General features: G+C 44.7%; 1 protein-coding gene and 1 non-coding gene across 2 annotated transcripts in view; one reads left to right on the forward strand and one right to left on the reverse strand.

Annotated features, from left to right (window-relative positions):
* LOC126473585 (uncharacterized) overlaps window positions 1-26476 on the reverse strand; it is a 608986-nt gene that overhangs the window by 384066 nt on the left and 198444 nt on the right. The window lies entirely within an intron of this gene.
* On the forward strand, window positions 23116-23199 carry Trnal-cag (transfer RNA leucine (anticodon CAG)). Its single transcript has one exon. It is a non-coding gene; the product is annotated as a tRNA-Leu (tRNA).

The raw sequence follows: 26476 nt of genomic DNA on the forward strand, positions 1-26476 counted from the left end.
TCGTTGTATCCCCAATGTGCCACGTCCGTTTGTACACTTCTTTTATCTTAGCAGCTATGTTCAAAGTTTCTTTTATGAAGATTATATCGCTTCTTACAGTTGCAGAAATATCACCAAATATCATTTTTTTGCAGTCCCGACTTGGTATATAAAGGGTTAATGTTCTTTACTATTTTTAGGTTAATTTCACTTTGGAAATTTATAATTTACCATTTTTAAATTTCTTGGAGTAAGAGTGGTCTACTTGGATGAGAGGTGGTTTCTCATTATGGGGCAGGATAAGGTTACGATTGTGAACGGGGCCGTAATCTGTTGCTCTCGTTTTCACAACAAATACGTAAACTTTAATTAAAGAAATTAAAAATTTAAAACAATCTCCTACAAAATAAAAAAAATGGACTGTATGACGGATGAAGGTCTTATCACAGAAAAAAATTCCAATATTTGGGACCGAAGACCACCAACAATAACCTCAAACAACAAACGGGGGAAGTCCTGAATTATAAGTCAGAAGAACAATTCCAAACAGCACATATTAAGATAAATACTTCGTTTTAAAACAAACTATCACGGCTGAGGACCTTATTATAAAAGAAGTGAAATTATTACTCGGCTGAAGGCCACAAACAATTTCAAATAATAAACGGCTGGAGGCCTGAATTAGAAGTCAAAAATACAATTCCAAATAGCACACATCCCAACAAATACCTTGCCTTTAAAACAAGTTTGCTTTTAAAAACACTTATTGAAACACGGCTGAAGGCCTTATCACGAAAGAAGTGAAATTATTGCTCGGCTCAAGGCCACACAAAACTTCAAATCACAAACGGCTGATGGCATGAATTAGAAGTGAGGAAAACAATTCCAAATAGCAATTTTAAAATAAACAAGTTTCGTTAAAAAAAACTTACTGTACCACGGCTGAAGGCCTTATCACGAAAGAAGTGAAATTATTGCTCGGCCGAAGGCCACACCAACAATAATTAGAAAAGTAGAAATATCGTTAAAACAAACATCACTATCTAAGGAATCAGGACAAGCTGCTGCTGCGCCCCAACCGAACTGGTGTCCATTCGCAACTCCTCACCAAATCCAGAACGCAGGCAGCATTAGAATAACTGCTCATTCAAATCCACAAGATACACACGGATCTGGGAAAACACTTCCACCAACAACTCAAAATACAAAAACCACGGACTAATTATAAGTCGGCACAAACGCAGAGAAGCCAGAAGCGGTCGGAAGACCAAATGCACGTCTTTCGTTGCGACGACCGACGGAACGACCAACCAACGGTCGTCCCCACTCAAGTCAAGCACGGGAAAGATCTGAGTATAAATCGTCGACTGACAACTCACTGTTGCTCCGTTCCAACTCAACTCGCTCGACACACCACGACCTGGAAATACTAGAGGCCGCTCCAAAGATGGTACCACAGTACACGCTATCGATAAGCGCTGCTGCTGCCACTCACGGACAGACAAGGCGAGCAAACGTAGCGGCACCAGTGAACACACTAAGAAAACGAGACGCCACTATCGCTATTACAAGATGCCACGCTATGAACGGCATCAACGCGAGCCGCACACGGCTCAGTGGACATCTGTTTAGTGAATGGTAGAACAAAGCCCAGTTGAATGGAGACTTGGAGCACGTCCCGGAAGTCGGCCAGCCACCTTTCTGACTAGGTCACGATCCGAGATGATCACGTGACTTTTAGACCGCGCTGCACCGGCGGGCCGCCGCCCCCTGCTGGCGCCCTGTGGCCGACACGACGCCTCACGGCGCTTCCTGGTCAGCGGGGGGCGGGCGTCGACGTGCGGGTCGTCGGGGCCGGCAGATCGTGTCGCGCCTCGCTTCGCCTCGGTGCTTTCACTTCGGCCCTTGCCGATCCGCTGCTTCTCCGGAAACGATCGAACTGGCGCACAGATGTGGAGAAAGGCAGACTTGTGTCACTGTAATTCACCGTTCCCAGCAGGTACCGCGGGGACGTGGACGTTGCGGCGGCAACTCCCCAGGTGCGGCGCCCACTGACTGGGGAAGGGCAACGGAACAACCGACGAGCGGTCAGCGGGGCCGGGTAACCGTCTCACGCTTCTCGGTTGCCGCTTGAGTAATGTCTCTTCCTGCGAGACGACCCCTTGCGCAGCATCACTACATTTTTGTACGTTTGCACACTCTAATTCGGTCGCCATTGCCTCACGTGGGCGCATATGAAGCTGTAGTCGGCAGTGAACTCTCCTACGAATCTTACTGGATTATGGAACTGAGAACACTGTAAAAGTGTTATATCTACACTGATGTGACAAAAGTCATGGGATGACCTCTAATATCCTGTCGGACCTCCTTTTGCCCGGCGTAGTGCAGGAACTTGATGTGACAAGGACTCAACAAGTAGTTGGAAGCTCCCTGCAGAAATATTGACCCACGTTGCCTCTTTAGCCGTCCATAACTGCGAGAATATTACCCGTACAGGATTGTGTGAACGAATTGACCTTTCGATTGTATCCCATAAATGTTCGGTGGGACTCTTGTCGGCCGATCTAGGTGGCCAAATTATTCGCTTCAACTGTCCAGAATGTTCTTCAAACCAATCGCGAATAACTGTGTCCTTTGACATCGCGCATCGTTGTTTGGGAATATGAATTCCGTGATTGGATGCAAATTGTCTCCAAGTAGCCGAACATAACCATTTTCAGTCAATGATTGGTTCAACTGCATCGAGGGACCCAGTCCATTATATGTAAACACAGCCCACACCATTATGGAACCACCAACAACTTGTACAGTAATTTTATCTTGGAACTCTTCCATTTGGTCCGTGTTTGCATAGAAAAACAGTAATATCAGCAATTGAGTCCGCCTTGATGCAAAACACCTTGTCATTCGTTTATCTCTTTATTCTCTCAAATTAGTTTCGGCGACAAATATCACCATCATCAGTGGTTTTTTAAAAATCTAAAACATGCTGGGAACAGCATGGTTATACAGAGTAGCACATTATTACATTTTTACTATTCGTTTTTTGAAATATAGTTTTGTATGTATACTTTCATACTAGCTTATTTATTGTATGTTACAGCATGTTTTAAGCAATTATTGGTGCTTTTTTTTCTGTTGCCGTTTATTGCTTAGCGAACATCATGTCATCTGCAACCATGTGAGCGGCTGTTAACAAACAAAATACTAAAAGGTGAACTTCGTATGTCAGCAATATGTACTTGGGATTGTGGTGGTGTCGTGGAAACCAGTTATTCGGTGTGTACTGAGCTGTTACTTAGCTACTCGTGTATTCACATTCGTTGGATGGTATGTAGCTGTTTTTATACACACAAAAACAAACTTTCGCACTTTGTTTCTGATCCAGAATGTTACGCCATCTTGCTGTTCGCGTGTGTCGCGAGAGGTGTATCGCATGTGGCGAGAAAGGCTATGAAAAACTGTAGCGCGAATTACGACGACTTCTGCTCATTATTTATGTATCTGTGTGTGGAGAGGGAAGTGGTTCTTTTCAGCGTGTGCGCTCTCTATTCTGTGTCCTTGGTCAGTTCTCTTAGGGTGGTAAAGCGTGTGTTGTTGTAAAGTGTTGTGTTTTCGTTTATTACATTTTTCCCTTCGGCTATACCCTTTTGTATGTAGTAATTTTCTTCTATTGTTAGTTGTCGGTATAGACTGTTGCTGTTTCTCAGAATGTGTAGATCGTTTTTGATATTAGTGAGGTTATGATTTTAGTTCATTAGATGTTCTGCAAAAGCTGAATGTGTGCTGTCACTCTTTAGAGCTCTCATGTGGTCTGTGCACCTCGTTCGGAAGTTCCTGCTTGTTTGTCCTATGTATTCGTACAGTGCCTTAATGACAACATCAGTCCATGGCTTCGTGGGGTCTGCGCTACTCTAGAATAACACCATCAGCTCTTACCAACTGAAAATCGTGCTTCATCTGACCAGGTCATGCTTGTACAGTCGTCTAGGGTCCAACCGATATGGTCACTAGCAGGCCAAAGAGGCGCTGCAGGCAATTTCGTGTTGCAAGCAAAGGCACTCGCGTCGGCTGTCTACTGCCATAGCCCATTAACTACAAATGTCGCCGCGCTGTCTTGACAGATACGTTCGTCGTTCGTCCCACATTGATTTCTGCGGTTATTTCACGCAGCGTTGCTTATTTGTTAGCACTAGCAAGCAGCTCTACGGAAACGCCACTGCTCTCGGTAGCTACGTGAAGGCCCCCGGCCACTGTGTTGTCCGTGTTGAGAGGTACTGCCTGAAATTTGGTAATCTCGGCACTCTCTTGCCACTGTGGACTTCGAACTATCGGATGTCCTCACAGTTTCCGAAGTGGAACGTCCCATGCGACTAGCTTCAATTAATATTCCGCATTCAAAATGTGTTAATTCTCGTCGCGCGGCCGTAATGACATCGGAAACCTTTTCACATGAATACCGCGAGTACAAATGAGAGCTCCGACAATTCCCTGCCTTTTTACATCTCCTATACGCGATACCACCACCATCTGTATATCCGCATATCTCTATCTACATCTACATCTACACTCCTGGAAATGGAAAAAAGAACACATTGACACCGGTGTGTCAGACCCACCATACTTGCTCCGGCCACTGCGAGAGGGCTGTACAAGTAATGATCACACGCACGGCACAGCGGACACACCAGGAACCGCGGTGTTGGCCGTCGAATGGCGCTAGCTGCGCAGCATTTGTGCACCGCCGCCGTCAGTGTCAGCCAGTTTGCCGTGGCATACGGAGCTCCATCGCAGTCTTTAACACTGGTAGCATGCCGCGACAGCGTGGACGTGAACCGTATGTGCAGTTGACGGACTTTGAGCGAGGGCGTATAGTTGGCATGCGGGAGGCCGGGTGGACGTACCGCCGAATTGCTCAACACGTGGGGCGTGAGGTCTCCACAGTACATCGATGTTGTCGCCAGTGGTCGGCGGAAGGTGCACGTGCCCGTCGACCTGGGACCGGACCGCAGCGACGCACGGATGCACGCCAAGACCGTAGGATCCTACGCAGTGCCGTAGGGGACCGCACCGCCACTTCCCAGCAAATTAGGGACACTGTTGCTCCTGGGGTATCGGCGAGGACCATTCGCAACCGTCTCCATGAAGCTGGGCTACGGTCCCGCACACCGTTAGGCCGTCTTCCGCTCACGCCCCAACATCGTGCAGCCCGCCTCCAGTGGCGTCGCGACAGGCGTGAATGGAGGGACGAATGGAGACGTGTCGTCTTCAGCGATGAGAGTCGCTTCTGCCTTGGTGCCAATGATGGTCGTATGCGTGTTTGGCGCCGTGCAGGTGAGCGCCACAATCAGGACTGCATACGACCGAGGCACACAGGGCCAACACCCGGCATCATGGTGTGGGGAGCGATCTCCTACACTGGCCGTACACCACTGGTGATCGTCGAGGGGACACTGAATAGTGCACGGTACATCCAAACCGTCATCGAACCCATCGTTCTACCATTCCTAGACCGGCTAGGGAACTTGCTGTTCCAACAGGACAATGCACGTCCGCATGTATCCCGTGCCACCCAACGTGCTCTAGAAGGTGTAAGTCAACTACCCTGGCCAGCAAGATCTCCGGATCTGTCCCCCATTGAGCATGTTTGGGACTGGATGAAGCGTCGTCTCACGCGGTCTGCACGTCCAGCACGAACGCTGGTCCAGCTGAGGCGCCAGGTGGAAATGGCATGGCAAGCCGTTCCACAGGACTACATCCAGCATCTCTACGATCGTCTCCATGGGAGAATAGCAGCCTGCATTGCTGCGAAAGGTGGATATACACTGTACTAGTGCCGACATTGTGCATGCTCTGTTGCCTGTGTCTATGTGCCTGTGGTTCTGTCAGTGTGATCATGTGATGTATCTGACCCCAGGAATGTGTCAATAAAGTTTCCCCTTCCTGGGACAATGAATTCACGGTGTTCTTATTTCAATTTCCAGGAGTGTACATCTACATCCATACTCCGCAAGCCACCTGACGGTGTGTGGCGGAGGGTACCCTGAGTACCTCTATCGGTTCTCCCTTCTATTCCAGTCTCGTATTGTTCGTGGAAAGAAGGATTGTCTGTATGCTTCTGTGTGGGCTCTAATCTCTCTGATTTTATCCTCATGGTCTCTTCGCGAGATATACGTAGGAGGGAGCAATATACTGCTGGACTCTTCGGTGAAGGTATGTTCTCGAAACTTTAACAAAAGCCCGTACAGAGCTACTGAGCGTCTCTCTTGCAGAGTCTTCCACTGGAGTTTATCTGTCATCTCCGTAACGCTTTCGCGATTACTAAATGATCCTGTAACGGAGCGCGCTGCTCTCCGTTGGATCTTCTCTATCTCTTCTATCAACCCTATCTGGTACGGATCCCACACCGCTGAGCAGTATTCAAGCAGTGGGCGAACAAGCGTACTGTAACCTACTTCCTTTGTTTTCGGATTGTATTTCCTTAGGATTCCTCCAATGAATCTCAGTCTGGCATCTGCTTTACCGACGATCAACTTTATATGATCATTCCATTTTAAATCACTCCGAATGCGTAGTCCCAGATAATTTATGGAATTAACTGCTTCCAGTTGCTGACCTGCTATTTTGTAGCTAAATGATAAGGGATGTATCTTTCTATGTATTCGCAGCACATTACACTTGTCTACATTGAGATTCAATTGCCATTCCCTGCACCATGCGTCAATTCGCTGCAGATCCTCCTGCATTTCAGTACAATTTTCCATTGTTACAACCTCTCTATGTACCACAGCATCATCCGCAAAAAAGCCTCAGTGAACTTCCGATGTCATTCACCAGGTCATTTATGTATATTGTGAACAGCAACGGTCCCATGAGACTCCCCTGTGGCACACCTGAAATCACTATCCCATGGCTTTTGTCACCTTGCTGTTTATCCACATCACTGCTCTGCAATTAACACTTAAGTACTGGGCAGGCGTTTCAACGAACACCTTTCATACTGTTTTTCTACCGTTCCACACTCCAACAGCACGTGAGGAAAACAAACACCCAAATCTCTCCGTGACAGCTCTGATTCATCTTATTTTATAACTATCGTCATTTCTCTGTGCGTATATGAAACACAACAAGATATTTTAACACTCAGACGAGAAAATCGGTGATTGAAATCACGTAAAAAGATCTCCCCGCAACGAAAAAGTGTTTGTTTTAATGATTGGCATCTCAACTAGCGTATCATACCCGTGACACTCTATCGCCTAATTCGCGATAACACAAAACGAGTAAATATCTTTGCATCTGCTAAGTATTTTACCAGTAAAACGCAGTCTTTGGTTCGCTTTTCCCACAGCATTATCGACGTGATGGTTAATGTTATTCGTAATTTCAGTCCCTAAGTATTTAGTTGAACTGGCAGTTTTATGTGATTTGTAGTTTTTGGTACTCAAGTCGAGGATCTCACTCTTTTTATTGTTTGAAGTGGACTGACACGTTCCGCGCCATACAAATATCTTGTCTAAGCCATTTTGCAATCTGTTTCCACCTTCTGACGACTTTAGGAATGATGCTGTCGTTTGCCGTCTAGTAAACAGTCTAAGAGGGCTGCTCAGATTGTCTCATAAATCGTTTATTTCGATTAGGATCACTAGAGGGCTTTGTGGGACTCCTGATATTAGTTCTGTATCATTTCATGCGTTTCCGTCAGTTAATAAGAACTTCGACTTTTCCGACGGGAAGTAACAAGTTCACTCGGCAACTGCACCGTACACACGCAGTTCGATTAGAAGTCCCTTATGAGAAACGGTTCAAAAGCCTTCTCGTAATCTAGAAATGTGGAATCTATTTGAGATCTCCTGTCGACAACACCCGTTACCTCCCGGGAACACAGACCCAGTCGCGTTTCACAAGAATGATATCTTCTGAATCCGTTCTGACTACGTGTCAGTATATATAGGCTACTATTTAACTGTCAGTCTTGATCGCTAAAGGGCCAATAACGCTAATGAGCGGTTTCAGTTGGCTACAGTCATCTTCAGTCATTAACAGAGACAAGACAATAAACCCGAATCAAAGACAAAGTTAGGCAAATTAGTGTGGATTGAACGGGACAGAAAAGGGAGAAGCAATGCGTATAAAATCGTTGTCACGTCAGTAACATTTCGTGAGCGATGTACACCGATATCCCATGTTCTGCGGACTGCTGCGCTTGGCTCTAAGCTACACATCAAAAGAGGAATGGAAATTATATTCTGTTTTGTGGACTGGCAAGACAGCCAATCCACTAGGACGGGAGGCCGAAGGGCACGCGTTTAAGCTCACGCAGGATGGCGTGAGGTCTGGAACAGGACAAGGTCTTTATAGTAGCAAAAATAGTACGTAGCTTCTGGAATACTTAACTTTAATCCATAATTGGTGAACATCGGTCTGACGGTACATGCATCACAAGATAAATAGCAATTGATAATGGCGCCTTGCTAGGTCGTAGCAAATGACGTAGCTGAAGGCTATGCTAACTATCGTCTCGGCAAATGAGAGCGTAATTTGTCAGTGAACCATCGCTAGCAAAGTCGGCTGTACAACTGGGGCGAGTGCTAGGAAGTCTCTCTAGACCTGCCGTGTGGCGGCGCTCGGTCTGGAATCACTGATAGTGGCGACACGCGGGTCCGACGTATACTAACGGACCGCGGCCGATTTAAAGGCTACCACCTAGCAAGTGTGGTGTCTGGCGGTGACACCACATTCTGTGTATTCGGAAACTGATTGGTTGTTCTGCAACTGCTATTAATTCAAAGTTGTGCAGTAACAGGACGATTTCGCCTATAATTCCGTACACAGAACAACAACAGACTCTAATAAATGACATTATAATCGAACTGTGGGTTAACAACTTTTTATCGAACCATCAAAATTTTCGTATCAATGCCTAACAATATTTTAAATCATTTTGAGTGTTGACTGCAATGTTCCGGCAATACTAATTCTGTTGACAATTTTCTTTAGGGTCGTCTGACTATAGACGTAAGGTGATATTATAATTTCGGCAGCTTCAGATATTCACATCGAGTGCTATAAAATGTAATATGTTGACTTAATTATTTCTGCCAATAGTGAAATAATCAATTTCTGTTTCAAGAGGAATCCCGTTATTAATATGTTGTAACATAAAAGCTATACGTGCGATAACTCGGTCTACATTAAAAGCCGGCCGGAGTGGCCGTGCGGTTCTAGGCGCTACAGTCTGGAACCGCGTGACCGCTACGGTCGCAGGTTTGAATGTTGCCTCGGGCATGGATATGTGATATGTCCTTAGGTTAGTTAAGTTTAAATAGTTCTAAGTTCTAGGGGACCGATGACCTCAGATGTTAAGTCCCATAGCGCCCAGAGCCATTTGAACCATTTTTTTCTACATTAAAAGGATAATTTAAAAAGGGGAGCTTTGTAGTCAGACAAGTTGTGTTGAACGATTATTTGTTACCGTTAAAAGAATGTACTTTTTGCATTAATGTCGTATTCGTAAACGAAGCATTTGTTGTGATACATTTGTGATGACGCTGCAACGCTATTTTATCGTAGTCTATATTAATCTGTCAGAATTGAGATATATTTCTTAATAATGGATAAAAAAAGCAGGAAACAAACGTGTGCGGAAAGGCAACTCACCAGCTGCAGCATTGTCTAAAAAATGTCATCGAAGCACATGTGCGCTGCACACGGACATGTCGCGAAAGCGGACATACTGCGGAACTTGCTGAAACCTGCGGACAACTAATTCGTATTGTTCCATTCAGATTTCATAAAACATGAAGAATTCTCGTCAGGCCTACCGTTAGTTACAACCCAATATATCGTCTCTACTTAACTCGGGAAAAAGTTGTTGCATGAAGCTGAAAGAAACCCTGTCGCCTGAGAAACGAAACTTATCTGTTTCCCTTGTTGCAGACAGTGGAGCAGTTTGACTTAAGAACAGAACGAAAGGGAGTAAACCTGTACGGCTAGATCTGATGGGTCTCCAAGTCTCCCCTGGTGAAACATAACCTCACTGTACACACTTAGAAAGCAGATAGGTGTGACCGCACTGGGGTACGTGTAATTAAGACGAAGAAAGTTGCGCTTCCTGGACTCAATAGCCACGGGAGCTCGAGTTTTGTACGTTGCAAAATATGATGTTTTAGAAAGGTACTGAAAGGTTGTATAAAGCAGTAAGGTTCTCAGGAAATGCTAAGGTAGGAAAGGCTGTTCGAATGTAAAGTTTCGTCATCTCTAAACCGTGGCTCAGTTGCGAAGTGTGAGATTATAGTGCTTCGAGCCGTAATTTGTCACTTTTTGCACCTCTCGCAATGTCTATTAATGTGAAAAGTGCAAATTTGGACCGTGAAATTGCGGTTCCCCCTACATGTGATTCAAGGTCGTTGGAAAGCGATGCCTGGCAAGACACTGTGGTGTTCAAATTAATGCCGTGATTCGTGACAGCTTTAAGTCTAAGAGTCCAAATACGAGACGAGTTTGGCTATCGATGTGAAAGAAGGCCTCATTTCAAGACCGTTCTAGATTTCGGAAAACGTGAGTTTCCTGAGCACCAATCAAGGTTTTCCTCCCTTTCTTTTGTGTACAAACTGTTACGCACTAGTTCTTCATGTCTTCCCAAAATAGATTTCAGCAATAACACGTAGATTACTGCATATAATGTACATCTCCATATTTTCGGGGCGCAAAGACTGTTCCATAAAATTTCGGATGTGCAGTAGCATAAATTCGGCTTCTTCTTCTAATATTTCGGCTGAATACCGTCCAACCATCTTCAGAGTGAACCGAAGTGAAGGTATTCAGCCCAAATATTAGAATAAGTCTAATTTATGCGGTTGCACGTCCGAAATGTTTTGAACTACTGAATGTATGTTCGCTATCATGAAAATCTGATGAAGATTTTCGTACCTGTTGTTACATATGAGATTCGGTATTCGATATGTGAATTTCATGGTGTGACATAAATACACTTCAAGGTTACGTAATAGCATTTTTCTCCATGTAAGTGTCCACAGGATTTATGGATTTATTAAATGAAATGAGTTTTCCTGAAAAGCTATATGTTGTCGAGCAAATAATTTTATACTTCATGACTGGCTAATTTAAACATCAAATTGGGATAAAAATCCAAAAGTAAAATTCTCAGGCAGCACAACTGCAGGAAGTACTCCAAGATTCGTTTAGTGGCCGAATGTTTTTATGATGTGGCAGATTTTGCAGTCTGACCTAAACTAATAGGTCTGGTGATCTTGATTACGAGAAGCCAACACGATAACAACTCAAAATCAGTGTCGACAATAGCTATACTACTACTACTACTACTAATAGTAATAATAATAATAATAATAATAATAATAATAATAATTCACAATTATGCTTAAAGAAACTTATGACAAGAAAGGTGTTTCATCCAGAAGACACGATCGAATGTCAATATAACTTCTCACACGCACCTGTGGGTATGAAAATGCTTAGAGCTGAAACCGTCGCGGTGGGACATTTAAGGGCCGCGAAAAGCGTCAGATGTTGAACGATCACTCTGAAAGACGGAGATGCCGCGTACTGGACTGAGATAGCTTTATCAGCACCTGACAGATTTTGAAAGGGTCTCGTTTTGTGTCTCCGTTTGGCCCAATTGTCGGTTCGTGCAACATCCAGAGTTTTAGGGTGTTTGGATGCGACAGCCAAACGTCGCACTGTATGGGAAAGTGAGGGCAGACATTCTCGTCGTGAAGGCACCAGTGGAACACGTCTGGCCACCACAAGGGAGGAGCCCATAGCGTGCACCAAGCACGTCGTAACCTCTGCACATCCGCGCCTGCCCTCCGAGAACGATGTTTACCTGCTAAAACAAGTCTGCTAGTGCCAAATTGCGCCTGAATATGACCAAGAATTTTCTGAAAATGTACGTTTGGAGTGCAGCATTGTGGAAGTGAATGATTGACCGATGAACAGAAGAGAATCGAAGCGCTTGAGGCGTGGTGTTACAGAAGGACGCTGAAAATTAAGTGAACTTATGAGATATTAAATGACAATGTTTTCCGCAGAATCAGCGAGGAAAGGGATAACTGCAAAGCAGAGACTATACATTACAATGGAACATACACCCGAAGACAAAAAACAGTTGAATCCGACCACAGACCAGAGCGTCGCTATATACATCCACGTCATCGGAGCTCATCTCGAAGAAGGACTCGTCACTGAAGGCATTTCTACTCCCGTCAATGAGATTCCTGGTCGAAGCCGTGTTTGGAGACGCCCCAGACAGCGCTGAGATGCCAACCTGACTTTCGCCCTCAATACCGCCCGACAACCAAGAGTGATGATTTAGCGTGCCCTTTCTTTTCAGGAGCAGGACGGCTTTGCTTGTCATCCGAGGCATCGTTGCAGCACAGCGCCAGGCCAACGATATTCTACTCTCCTTTTTGTTGCCCTTAATTGGAAGATATCATAGCCTTACATTCCAGTAAGTAATAGTCGCCCGCACAGGACGAGAGTTTCTGCTGCTTCTCTTCGTGCTTGCCAAGTCCCACCTTGGCCAGAAAGGTCGCCGGATCTCTCCTCAACTGAGAGCGTTTGGAGTATTGTGGGCAGGCTCACCAGTCAGCTCGTGACGTTGACGGTCTAACGAGCCAATTGGACAGAATTTGGCACGTTATCCCTTAGGAGAACATCCGACAACTGTGAAACTTCCTGGCAGATTAAAACTGTCTGCCGGACTGAGACTCGAACTCGGGACCTTTGCCTTTCGCGAGTAAGTGCCCTACCGACTGAGCTACGGAAGCACGACTCAGGCCCCGTCCTCACAGCTTTACTTCTGCACGAGTGACGTATTGGGCGGTTGTAGCGTATTCCCACACTCGTTTAGTATTGAATCCTGAAATAATTGAAAGTCCAGGTTGGAGTATCAACAATTAAGAAAAGGAAAATGGACAGACTGCTATTCACCTCAAAGATGACACGTTGAGTTCCAGACAGACGCAGTGGAAAGACTGTTACATACTTAAATTTTGGCCAGCACCATCTTCAGAAAAAAAAGGGAAACGGACACACATTCACAGAGGAAGGCTCACCTCAGACACACAGGACCGATGTCCCCGACCGCTTTGGCCGGACTTGTTAATACTCATCGCAGTTTTAAGTAGTCTTTAACGCTATAGTGCACGTCTATCTTCAAGCGTCTTAAAACTCATGTTTTCCAGCATCTCCACGAACCAATCCCTGGGTGAACCAAACCTTCGGTAGTCCGTGCTGCCGTTCACTGTTTACAATCAATATCACCTGTTAGTCGTGTTTGGTATGGATCCCACACACCTAATCACTATTATAGAATGGATTGCACAAATGTTCTGCGTGCAGTTTCCTTTGTAGGCTGACTGCACTTTGCCAGTGTCCCACCAATGAAAAGAAGACAGCCACCCACTGTATCTATTGTTGAACCTGTGAGACCATCACATTTCGTGTCACCACAAACTCTAACACACCGGTATTTTTACGTATTGACTGATTCATTTGCGTTATTGTATCATTAAGGCTGTAATCATGCGATAATACTTTTCTGCGTTTTGTGAAGTACGGAATTTTCCATTTCTTGAAACTGTCTGCCACAGTAAGGCCACAGATATCGATGGTGTACTTGAAAGATCGAATCTACCGTTCAGTTTCTTTACTACGGGGAGGCGGCACCACTGACGAGGATGCCCCATAATTCTAGAAGAGACAGACATTTGGAGATAGCGTGGCGCGAAGGAGGGAGTCAGCCGCGCCGGAGTATCCCTGCAGGGCAGGTGCAGGTCCCGAGAGCTCGCGTATAAAAGCAAAGTATTTCGTGGATGGATTACAGAAAGTCGCGTCGGAGTCATCATGCAAGTAGGACGCGTGTCTGTGTGAGTAAACTCAGAATTTTGAATCTGAGGTTTAATTTTATATGGGAGAAATTGTCATATAACTGCGTTCGCATAATAAAGGATAGGAAATGGTAAACTCATGCAAGCTTTTGACAGATGATTGAGTATAATTGTAGTGACACTTTGCTCGGAATCGACTAGAGACGAAATTCTTGCATTTAAAGAGGAGTAAATTTACTGTGTCGTACAAAGTGTTTAGATATTACAACCTCTTCATTGTTATTTGAATATTTTCGAAGGTAATAAATTGTAGATGAGTGTGGGAGAAGAGATAGGGCATGCGTCGTAGGCTCACGGTCAGAACTTTAGTTATCGGTGCATGTACCTTGGCAGTAAGTTCGCTCTCTATGAAATGGCTACTTATGAATGCCCGATGCCTATTTTTGCAACCAGCCAGACAATAGCGAGCAAAAATCTTTTTGAAATAGTACTTCAGTATAAATAACTGCATAATCTGGGAAAAGTCTGAGGCTGTTCTTAATATTGTCTGCAAGGTCATTAATATACAATATCAACAACAAGGAACCCTACATATTTACCTGGGGGACGCTTGAAGTGGCTCCTATACATCTGTCGATGATTCCACCCACAGTAACGAGCTGCGTCCTCCCTACGAGTAAATCCTCAATCCAGTTCAAAATTTCGTTCGATATCCCACACGATCGTATTTTCCATAATAAGTGTTTATGAGGTAATGAGTCAAATCCTTTTTGAAAGGTGACACTACTGGATGTACCTGATTGCCTTGGCGTATTGCTTTCACGGTATCACGTGAGAAAATAGGAATTTACATTGAAGCGCCAAAGAAACTGGTGTACGCATGCGTATTCAAATACAGAGATATGTAAACAGGCAGAATACGGCGCTGCGGTCGGCAACGGCTATATAAGACAAGTGTCTAGCGTAGTTGTTAGATCGGTTACTGCTGCTACAATGGCAGGTTATCAAGATTTAAGTGAGTCTGAACGTGATGTTGCAGTCGGCGCACGGTCGATGGGCCACAGCATCTCAGAGGTAGCGATGAAGTGGCGATTTTACCGTATTACCATTTCACAAGTGAAATGTGAATATTAGGAATTCAGTAAAACATTGTGACATCGCTGCGGCCGGAAAAAGATCCTGTAAGAACGAGACCAACTATGACTGAAGAAAATCGTTCAACGTGACAGAAGTGCAACCCTTCCGCAAATTTCTGCACATTTCAATGCTGGGTCATCAACACGCGTGAGCGTGAGAACCATTCAACGAAATGTCATCGATATGGGCTGTCGGAGCGGAAGGCTCACTGGTGTACCCGTGATGACTGCACGACACAAAGTTTTACGCCAACACCGAAACTGGACTGTCGATGGCTGGGAAAGTATTCCCTAGTCGAAAGCGTCTCGTTTCAAATTGTATCGAACGAATGGACGTGTACGGGCATGTGGACAACTTCACGAATCCATGGAGCCGGCATGTCAGCAGGGGACTGCTCAAGCTGCTAGGGGCTGTGGGGCGTGTGCATTTGATATGGAACTCCTCATACATACAGATACTTTGTGACTTGGCAAGACAGCCAAGTCACTATGAGGTGAAGCCGAAAGGCACGCGCTTAAGCTCACGCAGGCTGGCGCGAGGTCTGGAACAGTTAAGGGAATTAATAATAGCAAATAAAGTACGTAGTTGATGTAATACTTAACTTTAATCCATAATTGGTGTACATCGGTTTGATGGTACAGGCATCACAAGTTAAATATCTATTGATAAAGGCGCCTTGCTAGGTCGTAGCAAATGACGTAGCTGAAGGCTATCGTCTCGGCAAATGAGAGCGTATTTGTCAGTGAACCTTTCCTAGCAAAGTCAGCTGTACAACTGGGTCGAGTGCTAAAAAAAGTCTCTCTAGACCTGCCGTGTGGCGGCGCTCGGTCTGCAATCACTTACAGTGGCGACACGCGGGTCCGACGTATACTAATGGACCGCGGCCGATTTAAAGGCTACCACCTAGCAAGTGTGGTGTCTGGCGGTGACACCACAAATACGACGCTGACAGGTGACGGGTATGTAAGCATCCCGTCTTATCACCTGCATCCATTCATGTCCATTGTGCATTTCAACGTACTTGGGAAATTCCAGCAGGACAGTGCAACACCCCACGTTCAGCATTCCTACAGTGGGTCCAGGAACACTCTTCTGAGTTTAAAAACTTTCGCTAGCCACCAAACTCCCTAGAGATGAACATTCTTAAGCATATCTAGGATTCCTTACAACATGCTGTTCAGAAGAGATCTCCACCCCCCTCGTAGTCCTATGGATTTATGGACGGCCATAGAGGATTCATGGGGTCAGTTCCTTCCAGCACTACTTCAGACATTGGTCGCTTGCATGCCACGTCGTGTTGCGAGAGTTCTGGTTGCTCGTGAGGGCCGTACACTGTATTAAATAAGTGTACCAGTTTCTTTGGCTCTTCAGTATCGCAGATTTGAATGTACTACGCTGGTTGGGATAGAGGACGTCGTGCCGTTCGAGACATCTTGTTACGTTTGAGCTCAGCATTTGCTGCAAGATTCTACAACAGATAACTTGTATAACACTTCTTGTAAACGAGTATGATCTTCCTTGAAGTTTTCTTGACGGATAGTGTATCCAGCACAAGAGTACTTCATTCTTAGCCTTACGGTCATCTCCAGAGTGAGCAGGTGACTGATTTAGAACCACTTGACACAACGATATTTCGCAGAGTAAATGCGCACGCGTCAGGAACAGTACGATGTGAGCTGTTTCTCATCGCCACTGACACCAATATTTCTACGTCGCTCATCTTTTTGCAGTGGAGTTAGTATTACACTCACGGATCGTCCTCTCTAAAGGGCCACTTACGTGACGGTGTACTTTACGCAGTGACGGGGTACGGATGGAGTGCTACACAGTGGCGCTCAGACAAAACGACTGGAGAGCGTTGCCTAGCCGTGACGTGACGGGTTCAAGGCGGCGCGCTTCGCCTGCGCTGCTCGCTGTGAGGAGAGCCGGCTGTCTGGTGGGGCGCGGCCCCTCTCACTGCCACGCGCTACCGCAGCGGCTCACGAAGCCTCCCAGGTGCTCGGCCTCTCACTGGCATCTAATGTGGCTGTCTGGGCATTATGGCAGTGCCAGCTGCTGCTCACTGCGCACGTGTTCGCTTTCATTAAGCGTACCATACGGCTGGTTACTGCTAGTGTTGTCAAAGTACCGTACACTACCGTAAGTACGCGTAGACAACGGTAGCTCCCGTGTAAACTCGATCAGTTGCCGTCGCAACCGCGTTACCTGTACGTTAGTTGTGTTGCATACCCGTCAGGCGTTACCTCATCTTGATCGACTTTTTATGCACGCGATCTGTGTCTTACTAGATTCTCCTACAAACTGGAAGCAGTCAATCGTCTAGAAAGTGACTGTGGATACATAATGCGCCACAGAGCGTACGAAACACTTTGGTTCCGTGTAGCTATCAGCCTGCCTGTTACTTACAAATAAACAGTGTTTACAACAAAGTTGTAAATGTCTAATTACGGTTTTATTCGCAAATTGTAGATTTGTAATGTGAAACACAGGGGAGAAAGAAAACAGACTTATTAGATAGCGTTAGAAAACGCAATTTGCTCAAAAAAGGTAATGTTGAAGAAACGCAACACTAAAACATTTCGAACATTGCATCAACAGTTCATCGAGATTATACAAAACGTGTTTCAATTATTCATGAACAACTTTCGCACTTATCAATACTAACAGGATACTCTTGCCTTTGATAGGGATGAAGAACGTACTACTGTGTACAAAATAACAAGAATTACATACATTTTCTATTTTTGTCCACGTAAAGTGCATTTGCATCAAAAGTGATTTCTTTGCTTACATAAAAGGCAGAAATTAACTCAAAAATGGATCAAATGGCTCTAAGCACTATGGGACTTAACATCTGAGGTCATCAGTCCCCTAGACTTAGAACTACTTAAACCTAACTAACCTGAGGACATCACACACATCCATGCCCGAGGCAGGATTCGAACCTGCGACAGTAGCAGTAGCAAGGTTCCGGACTGAAGCGCCTGGGACCGCTCGGCCAGTTAACTGAACAAGAAGTTTTTATTACCTATAAAATGGAATTTATGTTTTTTAGGGTATAAAATATACAAAGGACTAACAACGAAGGATATGTTGCTCTAATTACGAGTAAAGCAAGCAGACAAACAAAGAGAAGTCGTCGGCTTCCAGTTTCTCTCTCACATATTCATTTACTTCTTTCCTTGCCAATGCTACCGGAAATCCTACTATTTACCGGGTCATCTATGTATTCTACCAAAACTACCGACCCGTGACTTTGGTGGAGCGCAATTGCAGGTACTGCGGAATCGGCGGTGTTTGTGCCGACCGCACACGAAGCTGCCACCGCGCGGGCCCGGAGTCAGCTGAAAATAATAGCTCGAAATTAGCCGTCACTGGGCTCTTCGCTCGCAGCAAAATTTCAATCAATCAGTCCAAATCGACGTGTGGGGGGCTACATATGCAACTAGAGGTCGCCTTTAAAGCACACTCCACTAATGTGGCTAACAGCATTCATTCTTGCCTCCTTAAAAAAAAAAAAAACCATATCCGGAGAACACGGAGAAGAAGACTCGAAAACACTGGGAAACTGTCATCGAAGTCTCTTCGAGAGAACTACTCCATATTTGAGTCATCGTCATCAGTACACTAATGAGTGTCCCAAAAAGAACGGCGGATGTGAAAAGCCCGTTATTTTCATTTACAGTCTGGCGACATGGTTTTTGAATGTTTTGGTATAAGTGATAATTGAGGTTAAGTTTTGATACTGTGCTTTTTTTCCAGGTCAGTGTTTCTAGAGTATCGGCATGGAGAGATACAGTACAGAACAGCGGTTGCTGACAGTAAAAACTTATTACAAGACTGGCGAAAGTTTCGAGGAAATTGGTTCAAAATGGTTCAAATGGCTCTGAGCACTATGGGACTTAACATCTTAGGTCATCAGTCTCCTAGAACTTAGAACTACTTAAACCTAACTAACCTAAGGACATCACACACATACATGCCCGAGGCAGGATTAGAACCTGCGACCATAGCAGCAGCGCGATTCCGGACTGAAGCACCTAGAATCGCTCGGCCACAGCGGTCGGCTGAGGAAATTGTTCGGGAACTCTGCGGTATTCTCGGAAATAACAACGCACCATATGAATCCACTCTACGTAGGTTGATCAAGAAATACGAAAAAACTGATTCAACAGTAGATATCGAAAGTTAGTCGATGGTGAAAGGGGGGCGAGGGGGGGGGGGGGGGTGGAGGGGGAGAGAAAAGAAAGGGAAGGGAAGGAACTGTTGATGTCAACTGCAATGGGATTTTATGCAGAGTCAGCGGTGACGACTGAAATGCGTGTCAGACAGGAATTCGAACCCAGGGCCTCCTGCTTACTAGGCAGGTGCGTTAACAACTGCGCTATCCGGACACAGTGTTTATCACAACTGCGTGGACTGTCTCCTGACGCCTCTGGGCCAACTCACACGCCGACCTGGCGTCACATGTCCACAGTTCCCGCCCGTGTCCTCCGTGCTCGCTACCTCGAGATTCCCGCAGGAGGTCGAATGTAATCGTGCATCCGCACTGAAGACGGTGGATTCATTGCCCGTCGAGGTGAATCACTCATATGAATGACTGGAGACACCACACATTCGTATAAAAAAATATCAAAGGGCTTGGACGCCCTCGAAATGGCCGGAGTGAGACAAATGTTGCTGTGCGTGGTTCTGTTACTATGACTCTGGGGAAATCTTGTCGCCGTCATGCTCAAGAAATGCGCATGTGTCCAGGAAAAGTGCACAGAATCTTAATAAAAAATTTGCACTAACGTCCGTACACAGTAACACAGGGACTTAAACCAGCCGATCATGGAAATCGACGGCAATTCCCGCGATGGATCCTGATAAAGGTACCAGAAAGTCATGGCTGCACAAAGAGCATCATTTTCGGCTTTGTGAACAAGCATAATTGCCGGATATGAGGGCCAGAGAACTCAAGAGTAATTCTCGAAAATTCGCGCCTTACGGTTTGGTGTCGGATTTGGAGTCAGGGCTTAAACTCGTTCTTACTGTATTGAAGATGAACACAAATGGCTGTCATAGTGAATGGAGTTCGTTATCGTGAGATACTCACTGCTTTCCTTTGCCTCTGTTTGTGGCCGAGCGATTCTAGGCGTTACAGACTGGAACCGCGCGACCGCTACGGTCGCAGGTTCGAATCCTGCCTCGGGCATGGATGTGTGTGATGTCCTTATGTTAGTTACGTTTAAGTAGTTCTAAGTTCTAGGGGACTGATGACCTCAGAAGTTAAGTCCCATAGCGCTCAGAGCCATTTGAACCATTTTTTGCCTCTGTTTGAATCAAATGATCGAGATTTATGGCTCCAGCAAGACGGCATAATTTGCCACACTTTAGGAGATACAAGCGCCCGGTTGCGTGAAAAGTTTCCAGACAGACTAATCTCGTTACGTGGAGGCCAAACCCACCAATGACTTGTTCCTATGGAGGTACGCTCAATTACGAGTTTATAAGAACAAACTCCGTAATCTGTTGGAACTGAGAAAAGAAATTCGACGTGACCTCCACGAAGGTGATGGGGAAATGTGTGAGCAGGTGATGGCTAATTTGATAGATTGTACGATGGCGTGTACGCCTAATAACAGTAGGGGGGGGGGGGGGGGTTAAATAGCTCGATATTATGTCTAACGTTTACACTTCTACTTGTCCTGAAGAGAATGGCGTGTTTTGTTTACTTATTTCAAATAAATAAATTCGATTTATAGTAGCTTTAAATCTGTCGTTCCTTTTGAGACACCGTTCAGAGCTACGAAAGAGTGAACCGAGGACAATCTGATAGACGAACAATTGTCAGTTCAACAGAGCAAGACGTTACTTCTGTTATTGCTTCCGCCAACTAGGTTACTTGTATAGCAGTAAAACAATGTGTCCAAATTTTACCCCTGCAAGTGAATGACTTTGAGATCGTAGTTTAAATGGTGTACATTGTATCAGCCTGCTACATGTCTAGACACAACAGATACACTGACGTGGCAGGGTTCTGGATAACGTGGTCAGAGTGAGCTATGCTACTGGAGTACTGAAGTGCGAAAACTCTGAAAATGATCTACTGTAGTTTGTCCACACGTCGCCTGGCTCAAGTTTCTGTACTGTTCCACTGCACTGTGTCTTAATCACTTCATTCAAACTCCACACCAGTGCTGCTCGAAGAACTGCGGAATTCCCAGATAATACTTTGTACTTAGGTCCAAGCCTTTACTCTCATTTACTTTCCCAAACGTTTCTTCCGTATCACTAACTCACTCGTCTCAAAAGTGATAATGTCGTCGTCGTTATAGCCACATACTTATGTTTTAGACGTTAAGAAAGTTTGAATTTTGTTTTGGTGCAAAGAAGCAGCAATAAGTGAGTATATAAAAAGAGGAGATATAGATAAGGTATGCAAAAGATTTTCTGGAACATGTTCACGTGTTTCGTAAGACATAACTGCGTCAATAAGTCCTGTGCGTGCTGTTACCGGCTCTTTTCAGACTACTTGATAGGGCGTGGGGGTTTTAGCAGTAGTTTGAAACAAGGCAAGTGACGAGCAGCATCTTGACCACTGTGCGTTGCTCCTCTGTCACGTGGCTCATTGCACGCTGTAAGTTACGACGTCAGTGGAATAACATAGCTCCGCTATTCCAGCCGTTATTTCGCTCTCAAGGGAACCGCATATACTCATAACGAAATCATAGGTCTAGATGGTCAAACTTTTACACAGACACACACACACACACACACACACACACATACACACACAAACTGTATTACCGTCAAAGGAACGAAAAGTAAATGCTAAGGAAAATTTGGAACTGCAAATAAATCATTAAATTCCAAAAAAGAACTGTACTTAATCGCCTATGAGGACTCTGCAAATATCTTTCCAAGAGCGAATCGTAATTAAAGAGTGAAGAATTTCGTATTCCGCTATTTTCATTTTGATTATCCAGAAGCCTCAGCAGCTAATGCAACCTTACGATGTCCATTTATAAAGGCAGCTACAGAATTTGATTAAAGAGCTTTAAAACTGCTCTTATCTCATCGGAAGCAAAATCACATGTAGAGAAGACCGCATCAAATCGCATTCCATTGTACATCACCGGCTATCCTATCCTTGCCAGTACTACGCCGACTGATGCTTTATGCAAACTGTACAAAAAAAAGAGAACCTCTTATGTGTATAAACCAAGTTTCTTTTTCAACTGGAACTTTAAAACAACCATGCAGCTGTGAAAATGCGGCGTTTGTAACATGTGCAAGAAGCAGAGAAAATTAATGCTTTCCCTGTTGTTATGATAAACATCACAGAAGCGCATGAAAATCATCAACTGTAAAACAACAAAGTAATTTTACGTACGAAATTCTGGTGTACTGTTTACAATCCCTTCCTGAAAGTATATGCAATCCAGATTTTCCTCTGCCGTTCCTTTCGATGGGTTCCATAATATTAATCAAACAATATATTGGGCATTCCTTTGGTTTCCTTGCAGTGTAAGCTGCGTAGAAACTAAAAGTAAAAGAAGAAAAAGATTTCGCATACAGACTGCACCCAGCTGCAACAACCGCTGCGTGGAAACTACGCTAACATAAACGGCTCGTGATCCGCTCGACACGCGCCAGAAGGGCTATTATTGTTCTGAACACTTAACCATGTATAGCTCCCACTTGTGTCGTTTATATTTCTGGCCAAGCTCCGCGTATACTATCTGGAAGAAACCGTAGACGGGGAGCAGGCGGGGTCTCCTCGTCACAACGGCATAGCGGAAGCGGTGAGTCACGCGGCGAGCCCACGCACCACACACCCAGCTGCTGTCGCGTTAGCAAACTGAACCACGCATAGTTTGCGTCCGCGAGCGACCGAAAGAAGACGAGACAGTAAGTCTAAGCAGAAACCCACAGATGCTCTGCAGCAACGATGACAAGTTTACGTAATTCAACAAGCTGCTATCGCGCGAAATAGAGACATAGGAAATGCGCTGTCCTTAAAGTAGGTCAAGAATCGACGAGCTGCTATTGGCAAAATCAGACGAATTCACAAATTCACTGTTAGTCTAAGAAGTAAAAGTCATTGCTACGTATTCCATGTCCGTCCCCATTACATGTCGTAGTCAGGATGGCCGAGCGGTCTAAGGCGCTGCGTTCAGGTCGCAGTCCACTTCTGTGGGCGTGGGTTCGAATCCCACTTCTGACAAAAGTTTTTAACTGCATAGTCAAGTTACGTTATGGTTATTAAAGTCTAAAATGATTCGACTCACAACACTGTGATGTCATTCAAACAACTAAACGCTTCAGACTCTGGAAATGTTTATTTTGCTCTCTCACAGACCATGCAGGTAAAATCAGCTGTTGTGGTGTTATGCTCTATTTACTCTACTCCCACAATTACATTCACCAACGATCTTCGTCTGTCAACATAACAACCAAAATTCGATATAACAAAGTATATTGCCAATGATAGAATCACGAGCTGAATGTAACCTTTTTTATGACGACAAAAAGTTAATTGCCCTGTGTTACCTCATTTCTTCATTCCTCTTTTGCCGATGACAGAAACAGTATTTTATTTTTATCGATTTTATGTATCAACTATTTATCATGCAGTACAGTATTTTAGTTTTTGAGAATTACTTAGGGACTGTCTATAATGCAGTGGTGCCGTTTTTTGTTTCTTACGTTAATGTCTCCATAAGCCTTTTCTGATTAATTCTCGAGGTTTTCCACAGGGTGCAGCATCTCTATTTCTGAAAGTAATGATACAAAAAATTACACAGCAAAGATTAAAGTTTTCCAAATGTAAGTGCCAGCTAGGAAGTCACTCTTCATCGATGAAAATTTCAGACAAAAAGAGAATACAGACTTTCGACACGTGCTTTTACACAAGAGTGCTGAAGCTTAGATGAGTTGATCGCATAGCTAACCGAGAGCTAGTGAGTCGAGTTGTAAAGAAAAGATATCTGTCGCATAATTATACTTATAAAAGGCATCGGTTGGTAGGACACAATCTGAGACATCAAGGTGTCTTCAGTTTGGTAAAAGAGGGAAGTGTAGAGGGTAAAAACTGTGGAGGAAGACCAAGACGAGAATACAGTGCGCAGGTTTCAGATGGCTGTAGGCTGCAGTAGTTTGCAGAGATGAAGAAGTTTGCACAGAACAGACTAGGGGGGAGAACTGCATCAAATAAGTCTTAGGACTGAAGACCACAACTACAGAAGCTTGTCTGCAGTTTGTCTAGCTGACTACAGATGTTTGTCTGTCTTGTATCACATATCCACACTGGCTGCATTGGCTTGTTTAAAACACCTCTCTACATTACTTTCGTTACCGGAAAATTTCGGTTGTGAAGTCATTTTGAAATGGTTGCGTTAAGTACAACCGATCAAAATCAAAACACTTGTCTTAGAGACAAAGAACTCTTCAGATCTTACCTGGTCTAAACATAGAAGGTTGGCCGCATTACCGCACTTAGCAATTAAATGGCGGACGCCAGGAGTACCTAAATAGCAGTGATATGACGTACCGCTTAGGAGGGTTAGATGTGAAGGAACACAAGTGAATTTGATCTGAATTTTATTATACTTCGTGCTGATGATGCTGACCAATCAGTAGCTGTGCAGCCGTTATCTGATGTAATTTAATACGACTTAAGCAGCGGTGTAGGCAACCTAATCGTGAATAATGTCTGGAGAACTCACGTTTACACAAGCCCTCTTGCAAATGAAAGGCATTTCCTAAACACACACTGAACGAAGAGATTACTATAATGTTGAAGTAGCTTTATCCCAGAATAAATTATTTTCAACGACTACACGGGCTACACCATTTTCGTCGAGTGGACCCAACCACCCGCAACCGTCTCCAAGAACTTTAATGATAAACTTCCGCGGTTCCGATTCGTAAGTACAACGCAAGTCGATCTGTTAGCAGCATGCTGAGCAGCAGATTTAGTAAAAAAGCTGTGTGACCATCAGGAATCTGCTGTAAACAGCACTCAGTATCTACAAATGCTGGCAGCTACACTCATGTTCCGAAGACCGTGAACATCTTGAACGACTGGAGATAGGACATGTACGTTAGTATGTTCTGCAGAAATGATTAGCATCTGAACCACGTCGGTTTGCGGGTTCAAGGTCAGCATCGATGTCGCGGCGCAACGCCACCTACCGGCAAAATGTGTCGTTGTCGTTATAAAACGAAGTTAATGGATCAGCGTGACTTCAACAGGCGTGCAGGAGGCGTCGCAGCCGTATGCGCGAATCGTGTCGTCAAATCAGTGAATCTGAAAGAGCGCTCATTATTGGCATGAAAGACCTAGATGCATCCATCCGGGAAACTGCTGCTCGTGTGGGACGAAGGGTTTCGACAGTGAAACAGGAATGCCGTTTAACACGACCAGACGGACGAATGTATAGAAACATGCTAGACGTCAATGGAGTATGGAACGACGTCACTGGGGCCAGTAATAAGGTCAGGTAGAGTTTTCGGAAGAATCCAGGTCCTGTTCGTTTGAAAATGATGCCATATTTTGGTTCCCCTCAGACAAGTGGAGCTCCATCACAGTTACTAGATTCGCTCGAGACATACAGCGTCAAGCCAGTCCTTACGATGTTGTGTTCTGTTGGGTATCTACATCTACACGGATACTCTGCAAATCACGTTTAAGTGCCTGGCCGAGGGTTCATCGAACCGCCTCCACAATTCTACAAATCTTTATTATTCCAATCTCGTATAGCGCGCGGAAAGAACGAACACCTATATCTTTCCGTACGAGCTCCGATTTCCCTTATTTTATCGTAGTGATCGTTTCTCCCTATGTAAGTCGGCGTCAGAAAAATATTTTCGCATTCGGAGGAGAAAGCTGGTGATTGGAATTTCTTGAGAAGATTCCGTCGCAACGAAAAACGCCTTTCTTTTAATGATGTCCAGCCCAAATCCTGTATCATTTCTGAGACACTCTCCCCCAAATTTCGCGATAATACAAAACGTGCTGCCCTCCTTTGAACTTTTTCGATGTACTCTGTCAGTGCTATCTGGTAAGGATCCCACACCGCGCAGCAGTATTCTAAAAGAGGACGGACAAACGTAGTGTAGGCAGTCTCCTTAGCTGATCTGTTACATTTTCTAAGTGTCCTGCCAATAAAACGGAGTCTTTGGTTAGCCTTCCACACAGCATTTTCTATGTCTTCCTTCAAATTTAAGTTGTTTGTATTTGTAATACCTAAGTATTTAGTTGAATTAACATCCTTTAGATTATAATGATTTATTGCGTATCCCACGTTTAACGAATTCTTTCAACACTAATGTGGATGACCTCATACTTTTCGTTATTTAGGGTCAACTGCCAATCTTCGCACCATTCTGATATCTTTTCCAAATCGTTTTGCGATTTGTTTTGAACTTCTTATGACTTTATTAGTCGATTAACGACAGCGTCATGTGCAAACGACAAAAGACGCCTGCTCAGATTGTCT

The sequence above is a fragment of the Schistocerca serialis genome, chromosome 4, assembly GCF_023864345.2.
Source record: "Schistocerca serialis cubense isolate TAMUIC-IGC-003099 chromosome 4, iqSchSeri2.2, whole genome shotgun sequence".
NCBI lineage: Eukaryota > Metazoa > Arthropoda > Insecta > Orthoptera > Acrididae > Schistocerca > Schistocerca serialis.